The following is a 20,519-nucleotide window of genomic DNA, read 5'->3' as shown; positions in this document are numbered from 1 at the left end:
TATCAGAAATGAAATGATCATTTTCTCTCTGAAATTATAAACTCAGTCAGCAGAGAATTGATTCGATTTTCATATAGTCATTTTACCACACTGTTGAATAAAATGTGGCAAACATTTCTGTGCAAGTTAAGAACTTGTTGGGTGGCTTGCTAGCAAAATTTTTCACCCTCAACTCTAGGGAATAATATCTGGGCCACAGGTTCCAAACTGGTGTTCCATAAGCTGACTTTGGTCCGCAAGCATAGCTTCTTTGGCCTGGACAGTATTTTTACAACATCTAAATAAGTTGCAGACTGGGCGCAGTGGCTCGCGCCTGTAATCCCAGCACTTTGGTAGGCCGAGGTGGGCAGATCACTTGAGGCCGGGAGTTCAAGACCAGCCTGGCCAACGTGATGAAACGCCCATCTCTACTAAAAACATACAAAAATTAGCTGGGTGTGGTGGCACATGCCTGTCATCCCAGCTACTCAGGAGGCTGAGACAGGAGAATCATTTCAACCCTGGAGGCAGAGGTTGCAGTGAGCTGAAATCATGCCACTGTACTCCAACCTGGGTGACACAGTGAGATCTGTCTCAATAAATAAATAAGTAAACAAGTTGCAGCAGCAGAAACTGCTATGTGTTCAGCAAACCTATTTCCTTCTACAGTTGATGCATAGCTGCACTATGTTTCCCAGTGTCCCCAGCAAGTAGGAGGGACCATATGACGAGTTCTGCCAATGGGTATGAACGGAAGTGCTGGCCACTATTCCCAGGCCTTGACAGTAAAAATCCTCTTCCCAGCCCTTCACGTTCTCTCTCTGTCCCCATCTGCAACTAAATGCAGAGAAGGAAGGTGTCATAGAAGATGCAGAGCCACATTATGAAAGGAGCCTGGCTCCCTGGATGATGGAACAGTCTCCACAGTGACCTTCTTTGGATTGTGATGTGAGTGAGTTTGAAATGTCATTGTGTTCGCCACTGGGATTTGAGTTTGTTTGCTACAACAGTGTCTTTGTTTGGGTTCCTCCCAGGATCAGGTTCTGAGATATGGATTGGTGTCCAAGTAGTTTATTGGGAGGTGATCCCAGGAAACATCAGTACACAGGCAAGTGGGAAAGTGAGAAGGAAAAGGGATGGATTCCAATGAATGGCACATTATCTACCAGATTGTACTGTGGCAGCTGGAGCTCAGTCACACAAGGAAACTCTGGGAGGCAATACAGAACATATCCCAGAGCTATCCTAACTGAGAGGTAAGATTAGCATATTTATGTACTTTCCTCTCATTGTTTGCGAGCTGCTTGCAAGGGCATTAGCGTTTTGGCAGTCCCTCATGCTTGCATGCGGGTCAAATGTGTGCACAGTGTCTTCAGGCAGAGTTGAAGGCAATCACAGTAGGCAGCCCCACCTGCAGAGGGGAGTGCTGAGTGGATATGAGTGGAGCACCACTAGCATCTGCTAAGAATGTTTAGCACACACTGTGGCCAAGACTTAAAATTAGGTGACTTAACATAAAATTGGAGTTTCTAACTTTCTCCAAAAAATAAGAAGATAGTCAACATCGAGCCTACATTTCTGTATGGCAATAACTGGCTGGAGCTGACTAGATGGGGGTAGGGTCTCTAATCTCCATAGTCCCCATAACCCACCACCAATCCTCTCCGTTACCCAGGCCGGAGTGCAAAGCCACAGTCTTGGCTCACTGCAACCTCTGGCTCCTAGGTTCAAGTGATCCTCCCACCTCAGCCTCCTGAGTAGCTGGGATTATAGGCACCATCACACTCGGCTAATATTTGTATTTTTAGTAGAGATGGGTCTTCATCATGTTGGCCAGGCTGGTCTTGAACTCCTGATCTCAAGTGATCTGACCACCTTGGTGTCCCATAATGTTGGGTTTACAGGCGTGAGCCACTGCGCCGGGCCTACTGGCCCACCTTATGATTCTTTCTGTAGGCATTTGAATCTGTAATCCCAGGCCTTTTACTAGAGCAAATCTTGTGTTTCGTTCATTTCCTCCCTTCTTTCTCAATCCAGTTGCATTTTCTTCCCTCTGTACCCCACTTCAAAAGCTCCTCGGACTGTACTTTCTTGATGACCACTTCCCTGACCACTTCACCATACTTCTATGGCCATGTATAGCTGTGACGTCCAATATGGTAGCCACTGGCCGCATCTGGCTATTTTAATTTAAATTTCAGTTAATTAAAGTTAACTAAGCTAACAAAGATAATTAAAATTTAAAAATGAGTTCCTCCACCATACTAGCTACATTTCATGTGCTCCATAGCCATAGGTGGGTAATATATTGGATATGTCACATATTGGACAGCACAGATATATTATGTATTAACATTTGTATGATGACAGAAAGTTCTGTTGGACAGTGCTGACCTGTATCATAATTCTTTTAGTTTTACTTGTAGGTGCTTTTTTGTTTTCTGTAAGTTTTTACCTCTTAAGGTGAAATCATCTTTAAAAAATGAGAGTCAGTGTGTTCTACTTGTCTTGTATTCCTGCTCACAGTCAAGTACCTAAGCAATTGCTTGTAATAATATTGCTGATGTATCTCAAGTTGCTGAATGAGATGTGGTTACTGGAGTTCCCTGTAGTCCCATTCAGGGAGACATTGCTCGCTCTTCTGTCCTCTTCAGGCTTATTTGAAAGTCTGAAGACGCTGCCTAGGGGGAAAAGAGACAGGGATTTCAACATTATACTCTTTTAGGATTGGAAGGAAACTCATTAAGGCCACTTATCAGTTGCCTACTTTAAAAAAAAAGTAACCCATACTTCGGTGATTTAATTTTTTATGTCTTTATTGTATTTAAAATGCAGTAGGAATTGGGACATGAAGACACCAAGGTAAAACATCCTGATTTGGGAGTTTGACAAACAAGGGTGGCATCCCAGCTCTGTCATTTATTAGCTACAAGACTTCACACCATTTACTTGCCTTCTCTAAGGAGAATAATAAAAATATCTACCCAATGGAGTTTTGATGAGGATTAAATGAGATGAATGCCATAGGAATTGTTGTTATCAACAAAAAATCAAATCCAAAGGAAAAGCAAGCAAGAATAGATCTCCAGTTGTGTGCCTGTTGGAAGGGACCAAAGCAGATAATGCATTCAGAAAATTCCTTCCAATAGAAACGTGTGCACAGTTGCAGGGGATCCATTTTACAAACACTAATTTCCTTGGAAAATAGTAATGTATTTTCATTAGCATGAAGACTAGAGACTAGAGTTATGGGGCAGGCATTGCACTCTCCCCTTGCCCTACTCTGCCAAACAAATGATATCTCAAATTAAATCTGCCTTTTGGTGGAAAAAAAAAAAAGGATAATGGAAATATGATGACCAGGAATAAAAGGACTGGAGAGTTCCAATCACTCAGTTTTGGGTCAGAAGGTAAAATCATTATGCGGAATGTCTATCTCTTTTTCTGTCTTCACTGTCCATATGTTTTATATGTTTGTAAATAATAGAACATTCTGAATGCAATTATTGCTTTCTTTGTCCAAAGAGGTAAGCAGTGCCTTGGAAGGTTAATGTTCTCAAGCACCTCTGAGGCATGACTGTGTCCTTTTCTTGGTCATCAAGCTGTGAAAAGTCACAGTGCTGTCCAATAATCTCATGGAGAAACAAGCTAAAGTCACTTCCTTCTGAACAGAACAGATCATGCTAGGCCTACCTACAAATGGCATTTTGGCTGGTGGCCATAATGTCATGATGAAACTTGGTTTGGGCAGAGGCTCAGAAGTGGCATTTGGGAGATTTTTCCTTTTTTAACTGTGTACATTTGATTGTTTGGGAAAGATGCTCAAAATCAGTTGCAAAGTGAAATAAAGTAGATTACAAAAGAGGATGTGTGATATGATCACATTCTGTTAAAAGAATGAGAGACTAGTTGGAAAGTGTCTAATAGAGTTCTTTGTAGCTATAGAAATTCACACAAAAAGGAATTTATCGGAAAGATGTGGAAGTTCATAGAAGTATGAGTTAGGTATTGCTGCATAACCTACCACTTCAAACTTAGAGGCTTAGAACATTTATTTAGCTCGTGATATAAGGTAGTCTTCTTCATGTGTCTGAAGTCAGCTGTATGTGCACAAGGTGGTTCTGCTTCTGAGAGTTGGCCGAGACCCCTGTGCACTCCTCCAAGTGGTTTGTCATCGTCTAGCAGCTGACACCAGTTTTGTTCTGGTGGCTCCAAGAGAGACTGGAAGCACACAAGCCCTCTAGAAGTTGAGGCTCCGAGCTGACACACCTTCACTGTTCCTGCATTCTACTGGCTAAAGCACATCCCAACGCATCCCAGATTCAAGGGGTGGGGAACTAGACTTCAGTTCTTGATGGGCCTCTGTCTCTTGCACAGGGCATGATATGGAGGCCACTAGTTGAGGCCATGAATACAATCAATTTACCGTATTAGAATTGAAGGAAACGGTGAAGAATTAGCTCTCAGGAGGCCCAGGACCCAGAGCTGCTCCAGGTGTCTGGGTGATACGTGACAATGAGTGATCTCATTAGTGTTCCCCTCTCAGGAGGAAGAAACTCCAGCATTTTCAGTCTTCAAGGGTCACTTAGCTACAGACTGAAATCACAGCTTGGTCACCTGCCTACTGCTTTGCCAGCAGAGGACCTGACACCTAGGTTGGTAGTCCCACTAGAAATGATATTCCACTGATTGAGTGGCTATCCCCAGAGCAAAATGTGGGTGTGGCTCCCTGAAGAAGGCAGAATGAATGCTGGATCTTTCACACCAAAGTACTTTCTCTATACACTAAAATGTTAACAATAGTAATATCTGTATGTTGGATTCATGGAAGAGGTTTTGTTTGTTTGTTTGTTTGTATGCAATCCTGAATTTATCTAATGAATGTGTATTATTTATGTATGTTTTTAAAAAGTTATAGGAAAAACAGTTGTAGAAACCCATAATCGTGTAGCAGGACAGGTGTAGTGGAAAGGTATTTGTACTTCAGGTCTTTTTGCCTCAGTTTCCTTCCTCCCTCCCCTTTTTCCCTCCTCCTCCTTCTCCTCTGCCTCCTCCTTTTTCTCCTTCACCATCTCCTTCTGCTACTACTGCTACTACAACTGCTAGACTTATGCACACACATGCACACACACACAGACATGCACCCCTTCCATCACATTCCAGAAAGGAAACTGCTTTGAGTCTCTGTCTTCTCATTTGTAAAATGATAGGAAGAGAGGAGATTGTCTCCAGAATCATTTCCATTTATAAGTAACGGTTACATACATAATTCTGATTTTCCAGATAATTTATTCCTATATCCTATTTGACACTTTCTCTTTGATTGTCCTAATATGCTATATTTTATCTCTAAAAGCAGCTCATCTCTGTTCTAAAAGCACATAGAGGGAAGGGTTTCTTCTGCGCCCTCCTCATTGGTCCCCGTCACCAGATGCCACGATAGTTGGCTGGAAGACCGTAGAGATCTAACAGCTGTTAGTGCTCAAGGCTCAGGTCTTACCTATGAGAAATCAGTCTCTGAAGAAAATATACCTCCTCAACCTCCATGACACCCCAACACTAATGAAAGAGAGAGCTCTCTCTCCGCATACACTTTTGGAAGCCACTGATGAGGGCTTTTGCCTTGTGGGTTGTGATTAGGGTTGCCAAATAAAAATACAGGATGTTCAGCGAAATTTGAATTTCAGATAAGCAACCATAGTTTGTTAGTATGAGTATATCCCATAAATTGCAGCTATTGCCAATTTGAATGGGGGCATACTTATACTAAAAACTAACTCGTTTTTATCTGAAATTCAAATTTCATTTGCTAAATCTGCCAACCCTTGTTGGAATAGATTCCTACTATTCTTTATTTCCCCTTTACCACCCCAGACTCAGGAACAGAGAAAATATATGACCTCAGCCAGACTTTGGCCAAAGAAAGTCCTAAAACTTCTAAATATTTTGAAGCATCTGAAAGAAATCATGAGGAAATATTTCTCATTTCCTTGTAGTCATGACAGTCTGAAACAGGAATTAATATCTGGCTCTAAATTCAGAAATAAAGCAGTTCTTTTTTTTTCTTGTTTATATTTTTTTCCTTCACAAAGGTATCACATATATATATTTTTTTAATTTAAAGCAAGTAAAAACTGTAATCAACCAGATGTAGCACGAGGGAGGTCAAGTGAGATGTCCGCAGTTTCTTGGACACTCTAATACTGAGAGTGAGGTGCCTTGGTTTAAGGATATAAATAGTTCCACCTGGAGATCAATGCACGCCCTAAAGAAAAAAACACATAGACATTAGGTTTCATGTCCCAGTTGCATGTGAACTCCACAGGAGTTCATTACTATGTGTCTCCTCATTTCTGAGTGTTGTAATGAAGCTATTGCTGGACTGGGAGGCCAAGGGTCAGATCTCAGAGTGTGGGATAACATGAAGACAAAGCCAGCACAGTCTTGGCAGTCTTCCTCTAGGTTCACCCACCATATCGTCATGCTTTTATCTTTCTAACTTCAGCTTGCACTTGGACACCTCAACACTTTGAACAAGAATAAACTGGGGGGAAAGTGTTGCTGTGAGCACTCTAGGATAAAGTGGGCAGGATATTTACAGAAAGACTTGAACTTCTTTAATTAATAATTATTGATCATAAGTTTACATTTTTCTAAAATCTTCATAACAATCCTGGAGACAGGATTTTATAGATACATAAAATTGAGTCTTAAAGACCTTCATTAACTTACTTGAGGTCATACCACCAGTTTAAACATAGGCCAGTTCAACTCCAAAATCTATTTTCTTCCCCTCTACCATACCATATTGCTCTTATTTCTGAGAGTTGCAAGCAGGTGTTTTGCAGGTCAAATCCCGTCCGTGAACTAATCTGACATTAGGCAATATTGTTTCACCAGTATCACTTTTTTTAACCCTTGAATTTGAATGTCTTTAGGCTGGACATACACTTCCCACTTTGTCAACCGTCATCACCACTCTCTACAGTGTCACACTTTCCGCTAATCACATATTTATGTTACCTCTCTGGCTGCCACAGGCATTCGAGTTTGCAATTCCAGGTTTGGTGTACGAACAGTGTTTTTACCAATACCATTTGATACTCAGAATGACTGTATAGGAGAAATTGTAGATTTTGTAAAGATTGATGAAGAGATGTGCTCAGTAGTGCAAGATGTTTTTCCAGAGGAGTCCCCCACCAATAATTAGCAGAACCAGTGCCCTTTTCAATGCATCAAGATCAACATCCTACACTGAACATTCTTAGCGACCCATAGTCTGGGTGAAGGTCATTACACTCACAGGGATTTGAATTAGAACACAGGAAAAGCTAAAGAAAGCGGGAGAAGAACTTGGAATTAGAAAAGACACAGTTCAAGGATAACTTGTATTTTACTGATATATTCAGCATAGTATGAACTCTGGTTCTGCCAAACATCCAGTTTGCCTCCTTCACAAAAGTTGCTGATCCATTGCAGGAGAAAATTATAGAGAAATGTACTTCAATTGTGTGCCCTGAATAAACTCTATGGGGCCCCATGTACATGAAGGAATGGCAATAACTAGGAGTGGTAGTTGTTTCCCCTTCAGTCATTGCACTTTTGAACAGGATTCATTGTACCAACCGTTTAACATATTCATATGTTCCTGGTACTAATGAGGTTGGTCTATTTTAGCCTTTATTGACAAGGAAGAAATGGCAGGCAGGCAGGTGTCCAAAGCACTAATCTATGAAAGGACAATTTCCTCTGTGTTTGCAGCAGGTGGAATGCTTCAGCCGATAGAACTCTATTCTTTTTTTTTTTTTTTAATTTTTTTTTATTATTATACTTTAAGTTCTAGGGTACATGTGCATAACGTGCAGGTTTCTTTATTATGTTTCCTAAACAGAGCACAGTTTAATCCTCAAATTTGCCAAGCAGGTCCATTCGCACACCTCTTGTTTACATTATTTCCTCTGACCGTTCCAGTCAGAAACCATGAAATCAGTCACCTCATTTGTTTTTTGTTTGTTAGACACTTAAGTAGCATATCTTATGTGCCAGAGACACTTTTAAAGGAACAGCTCATTTAAACCTTGTGTTAGCTGTATGAAGTAGGGACCACTATTATCCCCATTTTACAGATAATGAAACTGCGGCACAGAGTGGTTAAGAAACCTTCCCAAGTCACACAGCAAGTATGTGGAAGAGCTGATCCTCTTGACTGCTTTGCTGTGTGTTCTTATCTTGGTCATGTGCTGCCATAACATCCTTATCCTGGCTATACCATTGTTAATTCTTCTGATTACCAGGGAACATATTTTCCTACTATTCCCTTTATACATTTTCCTTGCTGTTCTTGTCCTGAGTTGACATTGATAAATCAGCCAGGTTTTATAAGTGTTGGGGAAGTTCGCCATGGTGTTCTGATTATAACTGCAAGCGTGTCCTGCACACCTGCTTTCATCCATCACTGATGCATGAAATAGAGCACCTTTAATATAGCACCTGAGACCCCAAAAACTTAGGCCAAGTTGGTGCAAGAACACAAAGAACCATGGACTTGCTAATTTTCAACAGATGACCAACTGCCACCTGAACTTCTGAATGGGTTTTCCTCTAAGCCCACTTGATATGTTCTACTTCACTGGGAGGGGGGCAGTGACAAGAAGTCAAGAAGACTTGAATTCCTGCCAACTGAGAGACAGCTGAAGGAAATGTTAACATTTATCTTGCAGAAAAGAAATATGGAGGCCTCAAGGACTGGCATCAGACAGCTGACTCGCTGCTATGTGCAAGAAGGAGTAGGCTTATCTTAAGTTGTCCAGAGTGCAGTAGAAAATGGAAACTCTGGGCAATCAGATTTCAGCTCAATGTAAGTGATTTCTCTTTTTTGTTGTTTTGTAAATTTTTCAGAAAATGGTTTTCAGTGATAAAAATAGCAACATACTGTTTCTTTCTTTTTTAAAAAAAAATCAAACAATAACAAAATATCTAAGGTGGAGAGTGAAAGCCTCTTTTCCTTTACCCACTCCCAATCCCTAGGAATATCCTTGATATCTATCCTCCCATGTCCCTATCTATGCACATGCAAATGTTCTATCCATACATACACATATGCCTACTACATGTCCATAGAATTTTCCTCTATTTTTGCTTGCTTTCAAATATATGGCCATAAAATGGGTATATCTCAGAACGTAATGAACAAGAAAGGCCCTTTAAGAGTAAATTTCTGTGATTTCCAAATGTTATTTTATAGAGATGCCCTGCTGAAGGATCTGAAATATATGACTTTAGTTATTGACTGTAAATATTCAAGGTGTTCCACAGTTTTAGTTAATCTGACTTGACTTTTTTTATTTAAAAAGTTTACCAGATACCTCCAAAATGGAAGTAGGCATTTTGTACTGATACTTATTTTTAAGAGAAAGGATATCCAAACAATTTAAGCTATTTAAAAATGGGTGAGCTGCTTAGACGTTTTAGCCACTGGCTATGTTCAAATAGAGGTTGGTTGACCAGTTGGTTACGACGTTATAGAGGTGATTAATGCCACAGATGGGAAGGTGGGGAGAGTGGGACTGGGTGCTTTCCAAGATTCATTCAGTGCTCTGATTCCCTGACTTCCTGCGCTCTGCTCACCTGGGCAGGGAAAGATCGCAGGTGGTGCCCTGTGAAGAGGAGCAGCCAAATGGCTCCTGCTCCCCATGGCAGGAACCGCAGGTGCACACACAGTGGCTGGGTCCAGGGCCACTCACTGATGCATGGCTGGTGGACAGAAGTGCCTGCAGGCAGCCATTCTTGTTCCAGCTACTCTCTGGACATTCGGGGCTTTCAACTTTGGTACCTGGATTTAAAAGAAAACAAATTCCTTTCTAAACAGTGCAGGTTTGAAATTGAAGCAAATACTGTACATTCTTATAAGCTTGGCAGTGCAGGAAATTACTCCTTCACCTGTTTCCTATTTTGATGTTTCATTAAGATGGAATTTAGTGGCTAGAAAAAATAACATTAAAATATTTGACCTTAAAAAAAAAAAAACAACAACAACACTGGTTAGAGTCTTCAATGTTTAGAACTCCCTCTGCTTGTGCTTCTTCTCCTTTTGCAAAAAAAAAAAAAAAAAAAAAAAACATAACTCCCGGAAAAGCTGAGAAAAGAATACATCAAACACTTGTACACTCTCACCTACCTTCACTAGTTATTGACATTTTGCTATATTTGCTTTCTCTAGATGTACATTTATTATTATTATTATTGTTAGGAACTATTTGAGATAAGTTGCAGATATCATTACCCTTCCCACCTAAACATATCGGCAAGTGTTTCCTAAGAACAAAGACATAGTGCAATGATCAAATTTAGGAAATTTAACACAGATATGAATCTCTTACTGAATACAATCATATCCAAGTTTTGCCAGTCTTTCCGATATTGGGGTTTATAACACATTTTCCCAACCCAGGACTTTGTATTTCTACTTAGTTGTCATGCTTCTCTTTTTTTCTTTTTTTGAGATGGAGTCTCGCTCTGTTGCCCAGTCTGGAGTGCAGTGGCCCGATCTCGGCTCACTGCAACTTCCGCCTCCCGGTTTCACGCCGTTCTCCTGCCTCAGCCTCCTGAGTAGCTGGGACTACAGGCACCTGCCACAACGCCCGGCTAATTTTTTGTATTTTTAGTAGAGATGGGGTTTCACCATATTAGCCAGGATGGTCTTGATCTCCTAACCTCGTGATCCACCCACATCAGTCTCCCAAAGTGCTGGGATTACAGGCGTGAGCCACCGCACCCAACCAGTTGTCATGCTTCTTTAGTCTCTTTTATTTGAGAATGAAAAGACTCCCAATTTTTGTCTTTTAAGACATTGGCATTTTTGAAGAGTGCACGCCTATTGTTCTCTGACATGTCTCTGGGATTTGTCTGGTGTGAGATTCAAATTATGCACACACTGTGTCCTTCTCAGTGTGTCATATTAGCGGGCACCTGATGTCAGTTTGCCCCACTGGTGGTGAAGGTAAATGTTGATCATGTGGTCAAAGTAGTATCTGTGTGATTGTTCCACTTCTGGGGAATCTCTCCCTCTTTGTAATAAATAATCTATAGGGAGGTACTGGTGGTGTCGCCCAAATTTCTTCACTCTGAAACATTTTTCCTTTGTGGTAATCATCTTCAGGAGGATAATTTTAGACTGGGTAAATAGCTTGTTTACAAACAAACTTGTTTTAGCATCCATCAATGGCCCTTGCCTGAATCAATTACAATATTGCTATAGTGGATCAATGCTTTTGGAAATAAGAATATTGTCATATCAAGGTTTCCTCGCTGTGCTCCCCACCCCAACACAATTATCTCCCCTAATACCAAAAGGGATTCCCCAGCCAAACCATCTGGGCCAATATATGCCAGCTATGACTAAAGATCCCTGATAGCACCTCCTCCCCTCCATCCCCAAGTCTGAGATGAGCTTGGGGCATAAAGCAGTTATGGAGCAGCAAAGAGAGCCCTAGACTGAGAATCAGAGAGCTGACAACCTGCATCTCCACTTGGAGGTTCCATGGGTTGCTCTAAGTGAGCATGTCCTAAACTGAACTTCCTGGCTCCTACCAACCTGTGCCTCCACCAGAGTTCCAATTTCAGTGAATTCACTGCCATTTACTCAGATGCCCCAGCCAAAAATCTGAGCAGCATTCTCTTACTCCTTCCTCTTCCCCATTCTCCACATCTAATCAACAACTTAAATCCTGTGTGATGAGGCTTTCCAAACATCTCCAAGAATTTGTCCCCCTTTCTCCATCTCTATCACCACCGCCTGGTCTTGGCTACCTTCACCTGTCACTCGGTCTTCTGCAGTAGCCTTCTGCCTCTCCTCCTGCCTCTAAGGTTTTCTGTGCTGCAATCCATTCTTCTCACTTCAGCCAGAGTGACCTTTCTGAAGTATAAATCTGATCATGTCTTCCCAAACCCAACCACCATTAAACCCTTTGGTACCTCTCCATCGCTTTAAGGACCATTGGTTAAAGTGGTAAGTCTAAACTCTCTAACATGGTATACAAGGTCCCTACAACCTTGTATACCATGAAATTTCTCACCGGAGAAATTTTCCATCATAGCACCTCTTTCTTGCCTCATTTCTGGCCAGACAGATCAAGATGGGCACAAGCTGACATACGTCTGGAATGTGTTTTTGAAAAAACATGTGAAACTTTGCATTGTAAGCATACGAGGTAATCATCTCTTAGGAAATCATGGAAGCATTCTTGGCTTGGTCATTTCCAGAACTCTAACTGGAGAAAGCTGCCCCCAACCTGTGGATCCTCTTCTTAATTGAAAGAGAAGTACCTCAAACAGTTGGTTCTTCAGGACAGGTGAAGCCCTTGAAAAAGATAAGCAACCATGGGCTGCACCATGATCTCACAACAGGCTTGAGTACGAATGGCTACCACATTTATTACATCTTTTTTTTTTTTTGAGACAAAGTCTTGCTCTGTTGCCCAGGCTGGATTGTAATGGCACAATCTCAGCTCACTACAACCTCCAACTCTCAGATTCAAGCGATTCTCCTGCCTCAGACTCCCAAGTAGCTGGGATTACAGGCGCCTGCCACCATGCCCAGCTAATTTTTGTATTTTTAGTAGAGACAGGGTTTCACCATGCTGGCCAGGCTGACCTTGAACTCCCAACCACATGTGATCCACCCGCCCCAGCCTCCCAAAGAGCTGGGATTACAGGCATGAGCCACTGCACCCAGCTCACATTTATTATATCTTGAGAGAAAATATATTGCAAATACATTGGATATATTTGTCTATTCTTTTTTTTTTGAGACAGAGTTCACTCTTTTGCCCAGGCTACTAGAGTGAATGGCTCGATTTGGGCTCACTGCAACCTCCGCCCACCAGGTTCGAGTGATTCTCCTGCCTCAGCCTCCCAGGTATCTGGGATTATAAGTGACTGCCACTATGCCTGGCCAATTTTTGTATTTTTAGTAGAGTCAGGGTTTCACAATGTTGGCCAGGCTGGTCTCAAGCTCCTGACCTCAGGTGATCCACCCACCTTGGCCTCCCGAAGTGCTGGGATTACAGGCGTGAGCCACTGTGCCTGGCCTATGTGTTTACTCTTTCTGACTAGCATGTGCATCCCAAATCTTAGAGCAAGCACAGTCCTCTATTTTTATGCTGTATTTGTGGTTTCGGCACAAACATGCAGAGAAATATGAAGTCTTGGCTACTTTTTCTCTCCAAAAAGTCAGACTACATTTTACTTATTCTCTCCTTAGGCCAGGACTCTTCATCCATTGAAGAAACTTTTAAAAATCTGTAAGGCAGGGAATTTATATTTCTTATAAATATTTAAAAATCCTCAAGAATATTGAGAGCCAGGCAGAATAATAAAGTATGATTAATAGCTACCTCTTACTGAGTATTTACTGTGTCCCAGGCACTATGTTAAGTGCTTTCTTTGTATTTAACTCATACAATAAGCTTTAAAGTTAATTATTTTGTTCCCATTATGCAAATGAGAAAACTGAGGCCCAGAGCTCTTCAGCAACTTGATTAAGATCACAAGATTTGGATTTTTAAAATTAATTTTTTTTTGGTGGTGATGGAATCTCACTATATTGCTTAGACTGCTCTTGAACTCCTAGGCTCAAGTAGTCCTCCTATCTTAGCCTCCCAAAGTGCTGGAATTACAGGCTTGAGTGATCGTGCCTGGCCCAAAAAATTAGGAATTAAAAGCAGGACTATCAGATGTCAAAGACCATGTTCCTACTCTGTGTGTTGTATGTCTTGGCAAGCTCTCATCTTTCTCCTAGAAGCCCACCTCCTTCATTTTAGGACTTTCTTTCTTTCTTTCCTTCCTTCCTTCCTTCCTTCCTTCCTTCCTTCCTTCCCTCCTTCTTTCTGCACATTTACATTTCTAGGTGTGACTTCAGAAGCCATCTACCACACTCTATTTTTGCTCTTTCTTTTCTTTTTTCTTTTTTTTCCACAGGGTCTCTCTGTCTCCCAGGCACCATCTCTGCTAACTGCAACCTCCACCTCTCGTGTTCTAGTCATTCTTCTGCTTTAGCCTCCCGAGTAGCTGGGATTACACAGGTGCCTGATATCACGACTCGCTAATTTTTGTGTTTTTAGTAGAGATGGGGTTTCACCATGTTGGCCAGGCTGGTCTGGATCTCCTGACCTCAGGTGATCCACCCACTTTGGCCTCCCAAAGTGCTGGTATTACAGGCATGAGCCACTGTGCCCGGCCTACCCCACTGTTTTCTAGATTTTACCTTCTATTCCCAATCAAAAGTGGCCTATCCTGTGCCTCATTCTTTTAGGACTACTGTTTCATGTTATAATACCTTTAGTGTCTGGTAGTCAGGTATTCAATAAATACTTTTTGACCATCACTGTGTGAGACCAATGTGATTCCTATTCACACAGGGCTTAGCAAATACTTGTTGGATAAATGAATGAATCCTGGAATAATCGAATGAGCAAACAAATACTAATATACAATCAGTGACAATAGAGGAAGTTTTGAGAAGACAAAACATGACTTCTGGAATAAGAAAGTTGGATTTGGATTCTGGCACTACCATTTGGGCTGTACTTAGTACTATTCACCAAATATTTCTGGCTGTGGTCATTTCAGGCGTTTGGTAGTACTATATCTTGCACTGCTTAGTGTTTTCAAATTTCTAAGAGGCATAGATCTTTGGGATTGGGGAACAAGTCAGGATTTTTAGTTCTCAGGAATCCTGAAATCATAAATTATTCTTTGTTTTTCATGATTTTTTTTTACATGTATTTATATAATAATTAGCAGCCATTATAGTGAATACTAAGTCATCTTTCTGTGATGGGGTTATGCTATCGGAAGTTTTCTATTAGAAATGACATAATAATAAATGCATGGCTTATTATTACTGTGAATTGATTTATTGCAACAAGAATATATGTTTCAATAACATGTAAAAATAATCTTCTTTATATAGACATCTGATACTAGAAAATATTAAAAGATGGAGACAATAAGATAAATAGCAAGTAAAAATTATTACTAAAATGAAATATATTACTGCAAATATTTCTATAAGTTATCATTATTAAAATGAAAATGTAGAACACACAAAGAATTATTTGTCTAGCCAATTTCCTGTCTTGCATGGACATTTGTTCAATTGTGAGGAGTGCGTCCAAAAGCAACTTCAAGCTGAGCTTTAGAATACCTATTGCTTCATGTAAGTTATTTGCTTTTTAAATAATGAAAATAAAAATATTTGTTTTTCTTGTCTGCTCGTTCTGGTTTTGATTTTGCCATTGAATTCCTGTCGGAGTCTTCCACAACATTCATATCATCTGCTCCTTGCATTTCTTCAGTTAAAATATTTACAAAGAACTGTAGCCTAGAGGGACTATTCAAAAACTGAAAAACACCAGTCAACATTACTGGATTATATTCAAATAATATAACACTCAGATCCCTTAGCAAAGTTAACGGCACTAAATAGAACCATGCATTGAAACTGCCAATTTAAGGACATTTGTTTTCAAAACTGGTTTCTTAGAACATCATTTATAGGATTTGTATGAAGTACACTACACGTACAAACTTACCGATGTTTATTTTATTTGCAAGAATGAGTCATCCAGCAGCCAAAGTCATGAATACACACTTACAATATAACAATGCTATAAGCAAGACTGATTAGATGATTCTCACTTCTCTAGTCCATCCTCCTAACCTGGTTCCCGGAAATGTTGACCTTAACCTTTGATTTTGCACATTAGCGTTTTTTGGTCTTGCTTTTTAAATCAACATGAGTAACATGTCTATGTTGATTCCTATTCTTTTTTTTTTTTTTTTTTTTTTGAGGCGGAGTCTGGCTCTGTCGCCCAGGCTGGAGTGCAGTGGCCAGATCTCAGCTCACTGCAAGCTCCGCCTCCGGGGTTTATGCCATTCTCCTGCCTCAGCCTCCCGAGTAGCTGGGAATACAGGCGTTCACCACCTCGCCCGGCTAGTTTTTTGTATTTTTTAGTAGAGACGGGGTTTCACCGTGTTAGCCAGGGTGGTCTCAATCTCCTGACCTCGTGATCCGCCCGTCTCGGCCTCCCAAAGTGCTGGGATTACAGGCTTGAGCCACCGCGCCTGGCCTGATTCCTATTCTTTAATTTTTATGGAAAAATCATAATACTCGTTTTCTGTTTTCCCAATTTGTCAACTTTCACTGGGACTTGGGATTTGGAAAAACATATACATTTACAGAAAACTGCCAGGAAGGCATTCCCTTGTGGAAATACTATCTCTCCCTTTAAAGTCACATGTGGCCATGTCACAGGGTTTAGGCAACTGGACATAGAAAGGAGTGGCCTGTGTTACTTTCAAGCAGAAACTCTGATGACCATTAAGTGACTTGCCATGTTTCCTTTTCCCTGCAGCATTGAGCATGGATGCACATGTTGTTAGAACCTCCAGAACTGGCATTCCTGAGTGACTTTGATAAGCTGAGACTGCTAATAACTCATGTCAAACATATAATATGCATGAGCAAGTTGTGTGAGGTTTTGGGGTTGTCACTACAGCATAATCTACAGTGACAGGCCCCATGCATCAGGCAGGGTACATACCCTCCCTGAGTTTCAATTCCATTACTGAAAAAGAGGAAAAGTAATTTTCACTTCAGTTTTGTTTTTTTTTGTTTTTGTTTTTGTTTTTTTTTTGGTAAGGACTATCAAGAAAAGTGCATCGCTTTGAATTAGGTCTAATACATAATAAATATTCAATACATTTTTTCCTCTCCAAAGGTATAAAGATAATAATATTCTGGAAACATATTATATTTCAAAAAATGGGAATCAGAATGACATCAGAATTCCGAAATGCAACACTGGAAGCTAGATATCTAAGGAGCAAAGCCTTCAGACTTCTGAGGGCAACGTTTAGACACAGTTAAACTATCAGTTAGGTAGAAAAGTCTATACCTAGCCAAACTATCAATTGAATATGAGGGTAAAATGCAGTTATTTTCACAAAAATGTGTATGCTGTGCATCTTTTCTCTGGCAGTACTTCACCAAAATGAATAATTTGTCCAAGAAGAATACATGTGGTCTAGGAAACAGGAGACTTCAACCTAAGACAGAGGGCATTCCTGTGAAGGGTTTTCCCACCTCAAAGTCTGGGCAGAGCCTTGTAAGTAACTGGCTAGTCTGCAGCAGGAGAACAGGACTCAAAGGGAGACATAATCAGGAACAGTGTTAAAACTGCTAGGGAACCAGACGTGTACAGAAAATAGTGCTGAGAGGGAGAGTACATTCTGTTGGAGAGTTTGAGAAGAATTCATGACAATAGACAGCTAAGCAAAAGGAAAAATATATACATAAGGCAATTACTAACTCCATAAACAAGAAAAAAATTCAACAAGAAAAATAATGAAGTCATAATAGACTCAGCAGAGAAGATTTGCAGGGTTGTAATAATTTATTTACTAATTACCGATTGAATCAGAAATTTAAAAATAACTGCCAAATATAGGTAGAACAGGGGAGGAGAAGTTAGGAGAAGCTAACTCTTCATTTTTCAAATTAGGGTATCAATAGATTATGCCTAAAATTGGTAAAACAAGAAATCTACTCTCAGTAGGTTATTTTAAAATATGGAGGCAGCCATGCATGATGGCTCACACCTGTAATCCCAGAACTCTGGGAGACCAAGGCAGGTGGATCCCCTGAGGTCCCGAGTTCGAGACCAGCCTGGCCAACATGGCCAAACCTGGTGTCTAATAAAAATATGAAAAATTAGCTGGGATTGCACCACTGCACTCCAGCCTGGGCAACAGAGTGAGACTCCATCTCAAAAAAAAAAAAGGGGAGGCATGTGTCAGAGGAAGCATGGGACAGATTTGAAAGGAGTTGCCCATGAGGAGCTGCATTTAGGGTTTGAGACCACTGTTTTCTGTTATAAACCACATAGTGCTGTTTGATTCTTTAAAATATGGACATGTACTTACTCTGAGATGAAGATTAGTTACTACTTAAAAATTAATAAACACATACCTGAACCCATAAATATTTACATATTTACACAGAGCCCTGGGCTCCAGACCTAGGTCAGCCAGTGGCAGTTTTTGTGACCTAGGTAAGTCCTTTCATCTATCTGGGTCTCAGTTTCCCAGTTTGCGAGCAGAAGGTTTGAACTCTTTGGCTATTGCACCATCACTATTATCAAGTGATAATGTTAGATACCACAAATTCACCATCATCAAAATACAAACTTGTAAAATATCTTGAAAATTTACAAACACACTCTTTTTATTTGCTTTTTTTGTTTTTTGTTTTTTTCTTTTTGAGACGGAGAATATCGCTCTGTCACCCAGGCTGGAGTGCAGTGGCGCAATCTCGGCTCACTGCAACCTCCACCTCCCAGGTTCCAGCAATTCCCCTGCCTCAGCCTCCCAAGTAGCTGGGATTACAGGCTTGTGCCACCATGCCTGGCTAACTTTTGTATTTTTAGTAGAGACAGGGTTTTACCATGCCGGCCAGGCTGGTCTAGAACTCCTGACCTCAGGTGATCCACCCACTTTGGCCTCCCAAAGTGCTGGAATCGCAGGCGTGAGCCACTGTGCCTGGCCCCAAACACATTCCTTTTCTTAGATAGAATACTAAAACAAACCAAAACATCTTAGATTACAAAAAAGGAAGTACAAAGGCCTGGACATATTGGCCATGTTTTTTTAATGAAGTGGTTTCAGTAGCCAGGCAAGCTTTGTATGAGCTACACTTTTCACTCTAAACAATGCGGATTAATATGACCTGGAGTGTTCTCATTTTCACATGCCCCATTTTCTCTCAGGACAGTTTTAATAGTGATTAAACCAGAATTCAGTGTCTAGATGAGCACACGCGGAATAATCTTTTCACTGAAGAGCCCGTGTGTCCATTGCACGCCTTGGAGGTCTTGTGTGGAACTAATGAAGCACTTTGATGGTTCAGGAATTGTCATTAGAGGGTATTCATCTCCGCCTCACCTCACGCTTCATGAGCCATTTCTCTAGCTGTGCTAAACTCCCGAACAAGTGGCGGCAGAGAGTGTTTCCAAAAAAAGAGAGCTATCAAAGTCGCAGCTACTCTAAGACAGAGCCTCCCCTCCCGTTTCTGCCTCCTGCAGCTTCTCCTTTCTTCCTTCTTCTCTATTGTTTTCATGCATACCACCCACACAGTCCGTTGCAGATGGATATGTGGTTCCGATGATTTAACCTTACGTTCCCGGTTCAGGCCCCTCAGGCGTGATTTGTTCTTCCGCGTCAGAGCGCGCTTCCCCAGCACCAGGTGGTGTGGCTGTGAGCAGGTGATGTTAGCTGGGTATAATTTTTAAAGTGCCATTTATTTATCTGGCAAGAGCAAGCCCCAGTGACCTACCTCCATTAAAAGTTCAATCCGGAAGAGTGAATCTGACAGCTCCAGACTTCTGGCCTCAGAGCTCTTGATTAATTTGTGTGCCCAGAGTCTGAGGTGAAAGCAAGAGCGGGATTTCCTGGGTGGCTGCTGGAGGTGCATTTGGCGGCCATCACTGCCCTTCCAGCTTCTTCACTCAGTTATGCTGAGCTGAGGTTTGTCACACTTTGCATAAGCGAACTCAATGAATACTTAAACAGCCTTATTCCCATTTTACACGTGAAGAAAGTGAGGCACAGGATGGTGAAGTGGCTTTCCCAAGTTTGCACAACTAGCAGTTGGTGACATCCGGTTGGAGCTGAGGTCTGTGTTGCTCTAAAGCTCGAGTCTTTTCCACTTGGGTTGCGTCTCGGATCTCCTTGAGGGCACTGCCTGCTCTGTGCCGCCAGGACTGGGCTGGAGGTGGCCATCGGGGTTTCATCCTGAGGGTCAGAGATTTGGTGAGTGAATGTGGACTGTCCCTGCTTTGGCTGCAGAAATATCTTTCCTCATTCTTGATCACCCTCATCTTTTTGAATCCCAGGTACAGGCTGAGAAGTGTCTATAGCTGACATGCAGAGTACACCAGGATAGAATTCCAATCCAACTTGGTCACAAAATGCATGTGCTTTTATGCCAAGTTATTGGACATGTGTCTAGAGGCATAAAGTGACTTCGCTGCTCTTTAATTGTCTTCTTTGCTGTGCCTTCTGTTTTCATTCCTCCAGCTCTGTCTTCCTGCTTGCGGTGGAGCCGAAAGTCTCAGCCCAACCCTGTTCCTTAGACAGGTCTGTGGTATCTTCTTGGCCTTGATACTGAGGACTGGTTTAGAATCTGGTTTGTACTGTCCAACCTGCCAGTTTGGGAAGATAAGTCACAGGACACCGTCTTCCAAGCAGCAAGAGTAGCCCCTGGGATAAAGTTGCTGACATCTCTGTGGGGCCTCAGGGCCCTGGGACTCATGCGAGTGCAGGAGGCTCCATGTCTTTAGAGGCTGCATCAGACAGATTCTAGCCTCAACTGAATGAAACCTCTGGGTTGATCTGACATAACTACTCTTAATGCTTACTTAAAAAAAAAAAAAAAAAAAAAAAAAGACCTGGCAAGGACTATAAATGTTTTATTTTAAAAT

General features: G+C 41.3%; 1 long non-coding RNA gene across 1 annotated transcript in view; it reads right to left on the bottom strand.

The window, feature by feature from the left end:
- The window catches only part of LOC111543438, a 99,643-nt gene that overhangs the window by 8,126 nt on the left and 70,998 nt on the right, over nucleotides 1-20,519 (bottom strand). Inside the window, exons 3-4 of the long non-coding RNA XR_002731861.2 lie at nucleotides 9,607-9,811; nucleotides 2,435-2,656 (exon numbers count right to left, since the gene is read on the bottom strand). This is a non-coding gene — a long non-coding RNA (uncharacterized LOC111543438). The remainder of the gene's footprint in view (nucleotides 1-2,434; nucleotides 2,657-9,606; nucleotides 9,812-20,519) is intronic.

The sequence above is a fragment of the Piliocolobus tephrosceles genome, chromosome 14 (assembly GCF_002776525.5).
Source record: "Piliocolobus tephrosceles isolate RC106 chromosome 14, ASM277652v3, whole genome shotgun sequence".
NCBI classification, from domain to species: domain Eukaryota; kingdom Metazoa; phylum Chordata; class Mammalia; order Primates; family Cercopithecidae; genus Piliocolobus; species Piliocolobus tephrosceles.
This window is presented reverse-complemented; position numbering and strand designations above follow the sequence as displayed.